We start from the raw sequence: 12,789 nt of genomic DNA, 5'->3' as shown, positions 1-12,789 counted from the left end.
AACTTTGGTCCTTTGGAACGTGAGTTCTGCCATCTCCTTGGCAAAGGGAAGACTAGGCAGGGCCACTGTGGAGGTGGGTTTGGTTCGGGCACTCAGCTGTGGAAGAGGGAGTGTGCGGAGCTAGCTCAGCTGGAGCAGTAACAGGTGAGTTGATTGGCACAGGTGCGCCTGCTTCTGTTGTTGTCGGGGGAAGCTCAGACAGGGGCGCTTGGTCTGCCGTCCTCCTCCCGGGGGAAAATTCTGGGACATGAAAAGAGCTGTCCTGGATCGGCTTGTTTGCTCCCAGGAGGATCAGTCTGGATCAGGTTCCAGTCCGTGAAGCTAGGACTGACTGACCATCTTTTCGTCTACCTGGGACGCCGCGTGCTGGTGGCTACAGCCGGGGGAGTCTGCGGGCGAGGGATGGATCATGGAGCAGGTGGTGATGGAACAGTTTATGGAGGGACTGCCAATGGGAACGACGAGTGGCTGCGCGACCAACTCCAGCGCCACGCAGGAAGCTCCCGCCTCAATCCGCACACACAAACCAGGCTCCAGCTACCTCCTCCCCTCAATCCTGCACTAACCCTCTGTCTGTTTTTTCTCTGCCTCAGTTTTGAGCCGCTGCTGGTGCTGCTCCTGACCCACATGGGGTTCCTCAGACGCTAGGGCAAGAGTGTTGGAGGTGTGGCCAACTCGATCACTTCCACAGGGATTGTCCACTAATGGAGGTCGGGCAAGTGATCCGGGTTGCAGGCTCACCAACACCCTCCCCCGGTCCAGGAGGAACATAAAGAGTTCCGGTTAGGATCTAGGGGGGTATACATCAGGCAATGGTGAGTTCTGGCTGTACGCAGTCCATCATCCACCAAAACCTGTTTCGTCCTGGGGCTTTGGTGGAGGCAGCATGGGTGGATATTAAATGTGTGCATGGGGATGTTCACAGATAATCTATTGGGCCGGTGGAAATTAGATATAGGGGTAAAAAGGTGTGTTAAGGCAGCGGTTAGTATGGAAGATTTTCCACTTGAGCAGTCTCAAGATGATACTCTACGCCCTGCCTTTGATCAGGTGATAATTATTGATGGTCGGCATTTGTGCTCTGATGCAGTACAGACATATCCCCATTTTTTATGGATAAGATATTTAGAGATAGATTGAGTCGTGACACTCAGACAGGGGAGGAATTTACCCGATGGCCGGTCACATGGGTTACGACAAGACACTTAACCGGAAATGGCCCGATTCTATTGGCCAGACATTCAGGGAGATGTACAGCGTCGGTGTGCATCTTGTCCTGAATGCCAGTTGGTGAAACAACCGGCCAATCCTAAAGCGCTATAGCGCCCACTACCACTTATGGAGGTTACATTTGAGCGTATTGGCATGGACCTCATCGGGCCATTTCACCGGAGCACATGTGAATATTGCTTTGTGTAAGTGTTGGTGGACTACGCAACGCGATATCCTGAAGCAGTGCTGCTGCGAACAATATTAGCTAAAAGTATAGCACAGGCACTGTTTCAGGTCATCTCCGGAGTGTGGATCTAGAAAGAGAACCTAACAGACCAGGGCACCTCGTTTATGTCACGTACACTCAGGTAACTTTATGGGTTACTTGGCACTAAGTCTATTCGGACCAGTGTGTACCATCCTCAGACCGACGGTTTGGTTGAGCGTCTGAATAAGACTTTGAAGTCCATGAATCGTAAGTTTGTGCACGAGGATGACCGTAATTGGGATAGTTGGCTAGAACCTCTGTTGTTTGCAGTGCAGGAGGTCCCCCAGGCCTCCACGACATTTTCTGCCTTTGAAATGCTGTTTGGCAGGAAACCACAAGGGGTGTTGGACCTTCTTAAATAAAACTGGGAGGATGGTCCAAGCCCAACAAAAATGAGGTTCAATACGTCCTCGACTGTTTAAATGTAATTTTTTTGAAGTAAAACTCATTGAGTAGAGTATGTTTTTACTTAATACTTCTTAATACTGCATGTGTTGTGTTTATTGATTCACTGAAGTTTATTAACTGTTTATAAAAAACATGTTCTGAATAGTTCTCTTACTCTTGTGATCAAAAACATTGAAGCTGAAGCTGAATTATAAGGCTGTTCTGTAGGGTTAGGGTTAGGGTTAGATCCCTCTCCCAGGATGGACAGAAGTGCAATAGATGTCACGTGTAATGGAGAACATCAGCAAGATAAGGGTATTTACAGCATTGTTTAGAATAAACATTTTGAAGCATAACTGAAGGTCAATGAATTGATGGATGGTAATGGTCGAGTATCTGAGGAGAAATATTATATATCAAGCAGTCTTGTTGTAATCATAGTCCATGGTCAGCAGCCACCTCGATCATGATCCACCATCAAGATCGGATGCCACTATAGTCCACAATCATGATCCACTGCCGCCTTCAGGATCCACCATCAGCTGCCACCTCGATCGTGGTCCACCACCATTATCAGATGCCAACACGATACAGGATCCACCATTATTATCACGATCAGCCAGCACGATACAGAATCTGCCATACTGGATCCACCATTACGATCACGATCTCTGATACGCGATCCACAGATCATAATCCACGATGTGGCCACAGCTGCGGCCCTGGATCTGCGGACAATAAGGCAAAGGGACTCCGGGAAGAAGTGAAGTCAGTAACATGTATTGATGAGATATTCATTTCTTTGATGTGAAGGATTGAGAAGAGGAAGGAGAAGCTGGGAAGAGAAGCTCCGTGTGTCATGTGTCACCCGACATTGTAGACCTATAGCAGCATAACTAAGACAAGCCTGGACCGGTTCTAACTATAAGCTTTATCGTAAAGGAAGGTTTTAAGCCTACTCTTAAACGTACAGATGGTGTCTGCCTCCTGAACTGAAAGTGGGAGATGATTCCACAGGAGAGGAGCTTGATAGCTGAAAGCTCTGGCTCCTCCTCTACTTTTAGAGACTGTAGGGACGACAAGTAAGCCTGAATTCTGGGAGCGCAGTGCTCTAGTGGGTTGATAATGTACTATCAGCACTTTGAGGTATAATGGTGCCATATTATTAAGGGCCATGAAGGTGAGGAGGAGAATTTTAAATTCTATTCTAGATTTAACCGGAAGCCAGTGTAGCGAAACAGCAGTGACCTCTAACAAGCTGGCACTCGACTCAACTCCATTCATTCACACTTTTGAGGGCCCGTAATAAGCTTGGGTGGAATGATGCCTGAGACGGAACCTAAGTCTCCCTCACCCTGGTCACCAGCGCATCCTCCCAGAGCAGCCCACGAGATGCATCTTCACCTCAACCCCTTCACTCAATGTCCATTTGTTGCTCCTCAAAATCCAACATATCAACACATCAATATCCATTCAAACCTATCAATCACAAATAGTTGGGGCATGGTCCTTGCTAGTGAAACTTACTTCTCTAAAGCTGACATTTATTTTTACCTTGCATTTAATTATTTTCAAGCAAAAATTTACATCAGTAAATGTCCAACAACTATATGTCCACGTTTTTGCTCCAAGAACCATTTATTTTTAAGAACTACTAAAAAACATTTAAAAGAGGTTCTGTATTGAACCAGTTGGATATAGGTTCTTTGGAGGACATTTTATGGTGCCTCAAAGAACCATATGGGGGGTCTTGAAAGAACTTCTTGCTGAGAGGTTCTCTGTGGAAATAAACATTGTTCTTCTATGGCATCAATCCAAACAATATATTTTCTTATATATTTATTTTTCTGTGTGCAGTGGACAACTATCCTGTAGCAAATAAAAGTAGATAGTTTGAGGATGGTGAGTGAGGTGCAAGAGAACATCACTGTGTAAACCAAAATAAAATATCTCCCTCGCATCCCAATGGTATGGCATGTCTTCCTCAAGCTCGGGTCCTCTACCAGAGGCTCAGGACTTTGAGGGCTCTGCGCAGTATCTTAGCTGTTCCTAGGACTGTGCTCTTCTGGACAGAGGCTTCAGATGTTTTACCTGGGATCTGCCATTCTCCTACTCTGGTTGTCTTTAATACATCAGTGATTTGTTGTTTGGCAGGTTAGATCACGGAGAGCAACAGTTTTCTGATCGCGCACATGATTGGATCTTTTGATTTCACTTGAAAGTCAACCCGAATATATAATTTAATAAATATAACTTTAGTCTCTGAATCTGTATATCTCCTTTTGTGCTTTCCAAGTGTGTGTCGGTTACTCCATCTAACCTCTGGTGGTTAGAATAAGTTTCAATTGATTAGCCATTATAACCACATTCACTGCTATGGGCCATCGGGATTACGGTACCTCTAATCTATACTTGGCACAGATGTTCTTGTACACTATCCCAGACACTTGGTTATGCCTCTCAGTGAACTCTGTCCCAGCCTGCATCTTACACGCTGCTACTATGTGCTGCTCTATCTCAGGGGCATCTTTGCAGAGCCTGCACCTTGGGTCTTGTATGCTGTGGTAGACCCTAGCCTCTACGTATCTTGTGCTTATTGTGCTGCCATGATTAGTGCCTCTGTGCTTTCTCTCAGACCAGCCTTTGCCAGCCACTGGTAGGATTTCTTGATATCAGCCACTTCCTTTATCTGCCTGTGGTACATGCCGTGCAGGGGCTTGTCCTTCCATGATAGTTCCTCCTCATCATCATTGGGTTTCTGCTGTCTGAGGCATTCATTTAGAAGCTTGTCACTTGGGGCCAATCTTCCTGATGTAGACCTGGATTTTTGCTCACTGGTCCTCGTCCTCTCTCCTTTCACTCAGTGTACAGCCTCAGGGGGCTGGACTTGGGGAGAAACGCCAGGCTATTACACTAACTGGGTATCTGACGACTGTTTGTGTCGATGACTCAGAATTGCCTTACTTTTTGTAGGTATTTGGCTGTGCCTGAATTCCTTGCAGCCTCCTCATGGTTTCCATTTGTAGCTGTCCTGAATATCTGTTGTATTTGTTCAATCCCCTCAGTTCTGTTTACCTTGCCTCTCTTTGATACCATCTGACCACACTTGTCAGAATTACATTCCAATGTCTTTGCTGATTGTGGTGGTGTGGATCAGTGAGTCAATGTCTCGCTCACTCCTGGCATACAGCTTGATGTCATACATTTAGAGGAGGTGGCTGATCTTTGGTCCACTTTGAAATCGGTGAGTGTGGGGACAAAGCTCCTTGGTACATTCTGCACTTGTGTATTGGGCTTTGAGTTGGCCTCTAGAGTAGTTTTCCACAGCCTCATTTAGTTCTTGATGAAGAATTTGTAGATTTTAGTCAATCCAGGCGGTATATATTATGAATCACATAAATACTCAATGGCTCTTATTTAGCCATCAGCTTTAAAATTTAGCTTGAGGTTGTTTGCGGCAGGTGATGACTGAAAATAAAGACAATAAACATCGATACTTCATTAAAAAATGTCTTTTAATAAACTTTGCTGCATATTAGGCTACTAGTGATACAAAAACAAAGAGAAATCAAGTTTTTGTCCATTTAAAACCAAGGACAGGCAAAGTGCTAATATAAAAAAATTGAATTTAAATTCAAGTTTGTCTTTTTCCTGTGAACCAAGAACAGGCAAAGTGCCGATACTTAAAATAAATTAAAAATCAAGTATATTCATTTTTTTCTGTAAACAAAAGGACAGGGAATGTAGCAGCAATAAAAACAAACAACAAACAAAACTACACTTTCCCTTGACAAAAGGAAAATAAAAGTGCATTTTGTGTGTGGCATTCTGTGGTCTACAAAGTCTGTTGAAAGTTGCAACTAGATGAGGATACATGTCCATCACAGTTTATTCAAACTGAGGATTTGGAAAAGTTAGCATCTCAACATGGTCTCGTGTGAGGCTTGCTCTCTTCTGAGAGCAGTTATTCATTATTCATTCAGGATAACATTACGCTTTTAGACTCATTAAAAAAAAGTTTATTTTTGCAATAGATTCTAGAATCCTGCACACAGGTATTGAGGGAGTTGCCAAGACAACTCCGTTTATATAGCAAGCTAGATAACAGGCTTTCTTACCGAGGCGATTCTGCATCATCTACGTTATGATGTCCAACGTGCCTCCTCTTCAAATGCTCGTGCATAATGGACATGCTCCCATGGAAAGCAAGGTCCTCCTTACAAATATTGCAGGTATTTTTTTTTCCGGTGCTATGTTAAGGGTGAAATTCTCCCATACTTTTGACTTTCTGGTACGCGATGGTGTTTAGTTCAGCTGCACATCACGAAAAACATGCGCTATGACGTAACCAACGAATCATCGACTATTAAATTCGTCGGCAACTATTTTTGTCATCGATTTTTGTCGACTACGTCGATTAATCGTTGCACCCCTAGGTAGAGGAGCCTGCAGGCTCTTTAGCTCAGGCTGGTGCTGGAGAAAGGTCCTGCTTGTCTAAAGCAAGGTGTACAGCAGTAATGAAATCTTAAAACTTGACCCATATCACATCCTTCCACTACTTTTTGTGTAATGTAGCTAACAATCAAACAAACAAATGCTCATGAAAAGGTATTGATGATAGTTTTATTATTAAGTAAGTCAAACAAACTTTACCAAAAGTAAAATATTATGATATGTGCAACATGTAGATATCTTTATATCTAATGAAATTATCACATATTATTAAAGCCTGCTCCTTGGTCCTTTCAAATCTGTTTCGAAGAGGCAGAAAACCAACAGAAACCAACTCTCAAGGAAAAAGACTCAGATGTTCTGAAAATGGAACAGTGTATCGTCAAGAAAGACGTGCACATCCACACAAACCAATGTCACGTACACACTCAAATTTAGACACATATGCACGATAGACACACAAACACATTTTTACATTCATAGCACCACCAGTGTGGAGATGAGGAGGAAGGTCAAACATCAGAATCATTCTAACAGAATATGTAGGAGCAACCATATCACACACACACACACAAACACAAAGCCAGGGTAACAAGCGAGTGAATACCTTTATGCTGGTTCCTCATCAACTTAGATCAACTTGAGATCAAAGAACATTTATGGATTCATTTTAAGTCTCTGATTGAAGCTGTATTTAAAAATCAGCTAAAGCTTTGTTAAACACTCAATGAAAGGCAGAGTATTTGAAGAACAGATTGGATACATTTTACAGTCCTTTAAAGGAGACATAGGTTTCATTCAGAAAACGCTTTAGTTTCTTTATTCTGTAAACTCTCTGATTAGCTCTGATTGGCCAGCAGGTCCAGGCTCTTGTGATTGGCCAACTGCTTTCAGCGCATATTGGAAGTGTTGCGCCCATTAAGAATTAGCTGAAGTTGGTTACAGGCTGGTAGCCAGCTGAGCTGCCGAGCCACAAAAAACACACTTTGATAACAATGGCGAATTTCGAACTATAGTTTTACACCAAGTCCAACAGCGACAGAGAGGAGCATGGGTCCCGAAATACAACCAAAACTGGAGCAGGATGTTTCCAAGTGGTAAATAACTAACTACTACAAAGATGTATAATGTATTTATGCATTAGTATCAGGAGATATTGAAATAAACGTATTATACTGTCATAAGTATATAGGCAGGCTCTCTCTCTCTCTCTCACTATATATATATATATCTTTACATAGTAACAGCTGTTCTGTTTGTTATATTTACGTGGTTGTGTCCAGGCTTGTGTCTCTTTAAATGTTGCTGCCACAAAGAATTGTGGGAAGGCATTTTCTCCTTTCCTTTTGTAAAGTGCACCCCAATGTTTCCTATGCTAAAGGAGATAAGTTAGGAAGCATTGAAAGTCATTGGGTGCCCTAGGCGTATTTGCTTTGTTCACCCCACCCCACAAAACAGAAACAATTATGAAATAAAAAGAAAACAACAAAATGTGTATCAATATTTATTTATATAAATATTTGTATTAGTAAGAAAAAAATGAATTGTTCAATTAGTCACACACAAAAAACTGAAGAAATGTCACAAAACTTTGCAAAGACAGTTTGTATTACACACAAGTATTTGAAATAATTAATGTTGCTATTGTTGTAAATACAAATAAGAAGTATTTTTAAATGCAACCTTCTTCAATAAAACAAATCAAATAATTATATTCTAATTATAAATTTTGCTACTGTTGTTAAAATTTAATAAATATAAATACAAATAAGAAAAACAGAACTATACAATTAGTCACACAAAACAGAGGAATAGTTATAAAACTTAATAAACTCTGCGGAAGACAGTATAGATTAAATAACAGAACAAGAATTTTCAGCAGTTGTGGGAAGCACATCTACATTTCATTCCAGGGCAGGGACCCAGGGGACACTTCACAGCTCCACTGCCACAGCAGGTGTCTGCACAGCCCGGCCTCTGCACCACCAAGCCCAGGAGGAAAGTACCCAGGCCCTGTCAGAGCATTGCCACGGGCAGTGTCGGTTGTCAAGCAACATCCAAGCAACATTGTGACACCTGGGCATGTTGCGGTTGTTCACAGGGAGATTATCTAGGTCCGGTTAACCGAACTTCTACCGATTCTAACGATGTACAGCATGGTCATACTGACCAAACTTTCTTTCGTATGTTACCTTGTCGTTGTATGTAAACCTGGTAGCTGCAGTAGCTAGCTTAATAGCAGAGGCCTACTTGAATTACGGACGACAGTAACATTACTGTATATACAACCAAACATCCACCTCCAGACTTTACCACTGCTCAATGTTTTGAGATCGGTCAGGTACTCTGACGAGCTATCATGCACAAACTAAATGCATGATAGCTAGGGATGAGCGAGTACACCATTATCTGTATCTGTATCTGTTCAACCAACTAAATGATCTGTAGCCATACTCAGAAGTGGGCGGGACTTGTATTGGAAGTGGGCGGGGCCTAATCTGAAGTTAGTATTTTAAGCCTAACATGGATATGGGTTGATCAGAAGTTGCTAGATTTATTGTTTGTAAGAAAATGATTTACAGAACAGCCTTAGAATTGAGCTTCAGATCCGATTTCTTGGTGATCTGATCACCAAGATACACCCCAAACTTTGCTGTTCTACTTATGGAATTATCTTCTCCTTTCACTTTAAACTATATACTTGAAATTAATTACTTTTCTTTCTTTTGAATATAAAAAAAGCATGGTCAGTTGGGGCCAGTTATGTTTTCTTACAAAGACATTATTATTTGTCATCCACAGAATTTCAAGTAAAAAGGTTATAGAATAAGAGATGACTTGAGATGTCTTGTTTCTGTCAAGAACCTTTTACTTATTGGTTCAAATAACCTAATTGGGTTATTTAAAGGACAAACATTTAAGGTTCCACAAAGAACCGTTTGCTTATGGTTCCCTGAAGAACCAGTTCAATTGGCTGCTTTAGAAAACCAAAAGAGAACTTAACTAACTAAACCAAATTTACCTCGGGATCAATAAAGTATCTATCTATCTATCCATCCATCCATCCATCCATCCATCCATCCATCCATCCATACATACATAAATAATCAGGAAGTTAGATGGAACTCAGCAAGAGTTTGTGGAAAATCTACAATTTTATTTAGTTGAAAACTAAAACTCGTTATTTTTAAATCTACCTGCTTAAACCAAATTCTTGTTCTTCCCTCATAAATACAACAGCACATAAGTGATGAAATGAAAATTATTTGAACAAATGAAATTGAAAAAGCTATTCAGTCCACTGTTAGTCGGCTGGCCCCACTGCCAAATAGATCCTAGAGGAAACAAGTGGACTCTGTCTAAATTAATGTGTTAAGTTTTGTAAGCATCATGAGGTCCTCAAAAATAATTTTCCACAGTAAAGTAATCTCCACAAAAAAAATACGTCTCCTGCACCTTGAGTGCTATGGACCATTCAAGCCTCAGCACCATTTGTGCTCAGGCCCTAATGACTCTACATGATATGTAGTATAAAATAGCATTAACTTTAAGGATTCCCAGTCTGTTTTTTTTTGTGCAATTTCACCTGTCTTATTTATTTGGCAAAAAGCAAAATGTTTTTAAGGAAGGACAACAAACCTTTCCCAACAGTAAGGCGAGGGGGCTGGGGAAAAATTCATAAATACAAAAAAAACTTGTTGTTGTTCCTGACCAATAGACCAGAGGATTGATCAGATTCTGATGAATTAGAAAACACAAGTATTGTTAAGCACATCATCTATAGCTTTTATAACATGAATTTGAAACCTCAAAGTAGAATAAATGTTATGTTTGAATAAGTCGTACTACAAACACAAAACTCAAAATTCTCAATAACACATGAAATGGAACATGTTGAAGTTCAAAATTCAAATTTAAATTCATTAATATATATCTAATTTTGTTTTTCAAATGATTACTTATCTACACAGGTTAACTGATGCAGCTGTGCAGACTGCAGGTCAAACAGCAGCGCAAAGATTCACGCTCCTTCATGGTCTGCAGTGGTAGTTTCAACGTCACAACTAGTTCATTACACAGTTTGAGCAAATCTGGCAAGAAATCACACTAATAATTACTATAAACAATATAATTGTTAAAAATAACATTAGAATTGATCGAATTATAAAACAATATGCATTTGCTGTTCTCCCACATAAGTTTAAATCTGCCCAAACACTAAATATATAGTAAATAGTATCACAAATACTATCAGTTATTGTGTTAAATGAATCGTACACTTAGCCTTAAACATGGAGAAAGCAACTAATTCAGCACACTTTAATGTTTTTTTGAATTGTGAGTTGATCATGGGCTTGACTTTAACAGTCTCAAGAATGGTGGCTAGTGGGTAATGTTAGCTAACACAGCGAACACTAATGTAGCTAATGCTAACACAGCTAACACTAACTAGCAAGCTAATGCATTGTGAGCTCTTTAATTACAATGAGGTAAAGGTGTGATTCTGTGTGAAATTATATCACAGTTAAGTGAGACTCCACCACAGATAAATGATTTTATCACATTGTTTGACTGAATTTACCGTGACTGTAGATTTCCAGCTCCAGACCAGAGGGCCGGAAACAGACAAAATGGCGACGTTACATTCTTCTTCTCTCCAAAAGAGATGATATAACATGAAAAAGTTACATGTGTTTTGAAGACCTCTTTTTTTTAATTCAGTTCTCCAAAGAACCATTAACAGCAAAAAAAAGGTTCTGTAGTGAGAAAAGTTTTCCCAGAGCACTCAAAGTTCCCCAGAGCACTTGTGAAGAATCAGTTTTTCTTAGAGTGTAGTGTAAAAAATATATTTTTTGTTTGAAAAACTCCACAGAAAATAGTAAAAACTGACCTGAATACCAGAATATTGTCTTCATTTTGCTTTTCTGGTTAAACCAACAGTCCAAAACCCTAATATTGTCTTCATTTTGCTTTTCTGGTTAAACCAACAGTCCAAAACCCTAATTATAGCATTGGGTCCAAGAAGGCAAAGAAAATTTGGACTGCAGGGGGAGACAATGAAGGGTTGCACACAATCAATCAATCAATCCAATATTGTCTTCATTTTGCTTTTCTGGTTAAACCAACAGTCCAAAACCCAATGATATTTCATTTGCAATGGCATACAAACAAAGAAACCCAACACTACACTGTTGTTATGGCCTATAGGGCTTGTGATTTGATGTCACATCCAGTGTTGCCAACTCCTCAGTAAGGAAAGTAGCTATTGGCTGTCCTAAAAGTCGCTAGAAGTCGCTAAATGACGTCATCGCCTAATTTGCATAATTGTAATGGACGCTGTAAGAGAGAGGAATAACGTCGTGGGAGAGACAAAAAGTGAGAAAAAACACCCTAAATATGTGTAGAACTACAAATGAGCTTTCTTCAGTTGATTCTTGTTTTTTTGTTTTTTTATCTTGCCATTGAAATAGGCCATCACGTCTCAAAATAACTTCATGACTTTAATGCTGTGTCTAGACCCACATTACATGAATCAATTTGGTCCTGTATTGTTAAATGTTAGAATATCAAATTTAATCAAAAGGCTGTTATGTGGGGTGGAATTGCTAGCTCTACGTCCAACCCTCCTCCTTTATCTGGGCTTGGGACCGGCAAAGTGACCCAAAAGAGACACTCTGGCAGAGTTACTTAGGTTTTTTTGGGGGGGTTTTCTTAAGTTTAGTTTAGTTTCTAACCTTATGCTCCAACTAGGAGCCTACAACAAGTCACAGTAAAACATAACATGTTATATAACATTCTTAAAAATGTTTTGTAAAGACGGTTATAACTTGACAACATTAACGTGAGTCAAATGCAGTGATTTATTTTAGTGTGACAGTGAAGAAACATTGACAATTACATCCCGCTCTGTAAGCCAGGGCGGGATCAGCGGCGGCTTTGCGCACGCGCAATTCATTTGCAGTCTGGAGGACGCGGAGCGTGGGTCTCCTCTCTGCTCTGACTGCAGCTAGGACTGCTGCGCAAAGGCTACTGTGAGACTGACCGCCTGTGAGTGCTTTGGGACGGCGGAGGGGCTCACGGCAGCACCCGCTGCATGATGAGGGCAGTAACTGCAAAACGATACGTGCTTTCACGTCAGAGTCTCCAAAACACCAGGAAAGTCTCCAATAACACCAGAAAAAGTCGCTAGATTTGTTGCTAGTCGCTTTTGACAAAAAAAGTCGCCAGATTTAGCAAGAAAGTCGCCAAGTTGGCAACACTGGTCACATCCCACTGCATTTGAGGGTAATTATTAGGGATGCACGATATGGAATTTTCTGCCCGATACCGATAATTACAAGCTTCACATGGTCGATTCTGATAATTTCCCGTTTCTTATAAGAAGTTCATAGCATGTAGTTTATGCACACCTGAGGGTAAAATAGCAAAATATAGTAAGCAACTATGGATGAATTATTATTCCATTATAA

General features: G+C 40.8%; 1 long non-coding RNA gene across 1 annotated transcript in view; it reads right to left on the bottom strand.

Annotated features, from left to right (window-relative positions):
• Window positions 1-11,855, bottom strand: part of LOC117759461 — a 28,524-nt gene extending 16,669 nt beyond the window's left edge. The window contains exon 1 of the long non-coding RNA XR_004613479.1: window positions 11,728-11,855. This is a non-coding gene — a long non-coding RNA (uncharacterized LOC117759461). The remainder of the gene's footprint in view (window positions 1-11,727) is intronic.
• Between the last annotated feature and the right edge of the window lie 934 nt (window positions 11,856-12,789).

Source organism: Hippoglossus hippoglossus, chromosome 3 (genome assembly GCF_009819705.1).
Source record: "Hippoglossus hippoglossus isolate fHipHip1 chromosome 3, fHipHip1.pri, whole genome shotgun sequence".
Taxonomy (NCBI): Eukaryota; Metazoa; Chordata; class Actinopteri; order Pleuronectiformes; family Pleuronectidae; genus Hippoglossus; species Hippoglossus hippoglossus.
This window is presented reverse-complemented; position numbering and strand designations above follow the sequence as displayed.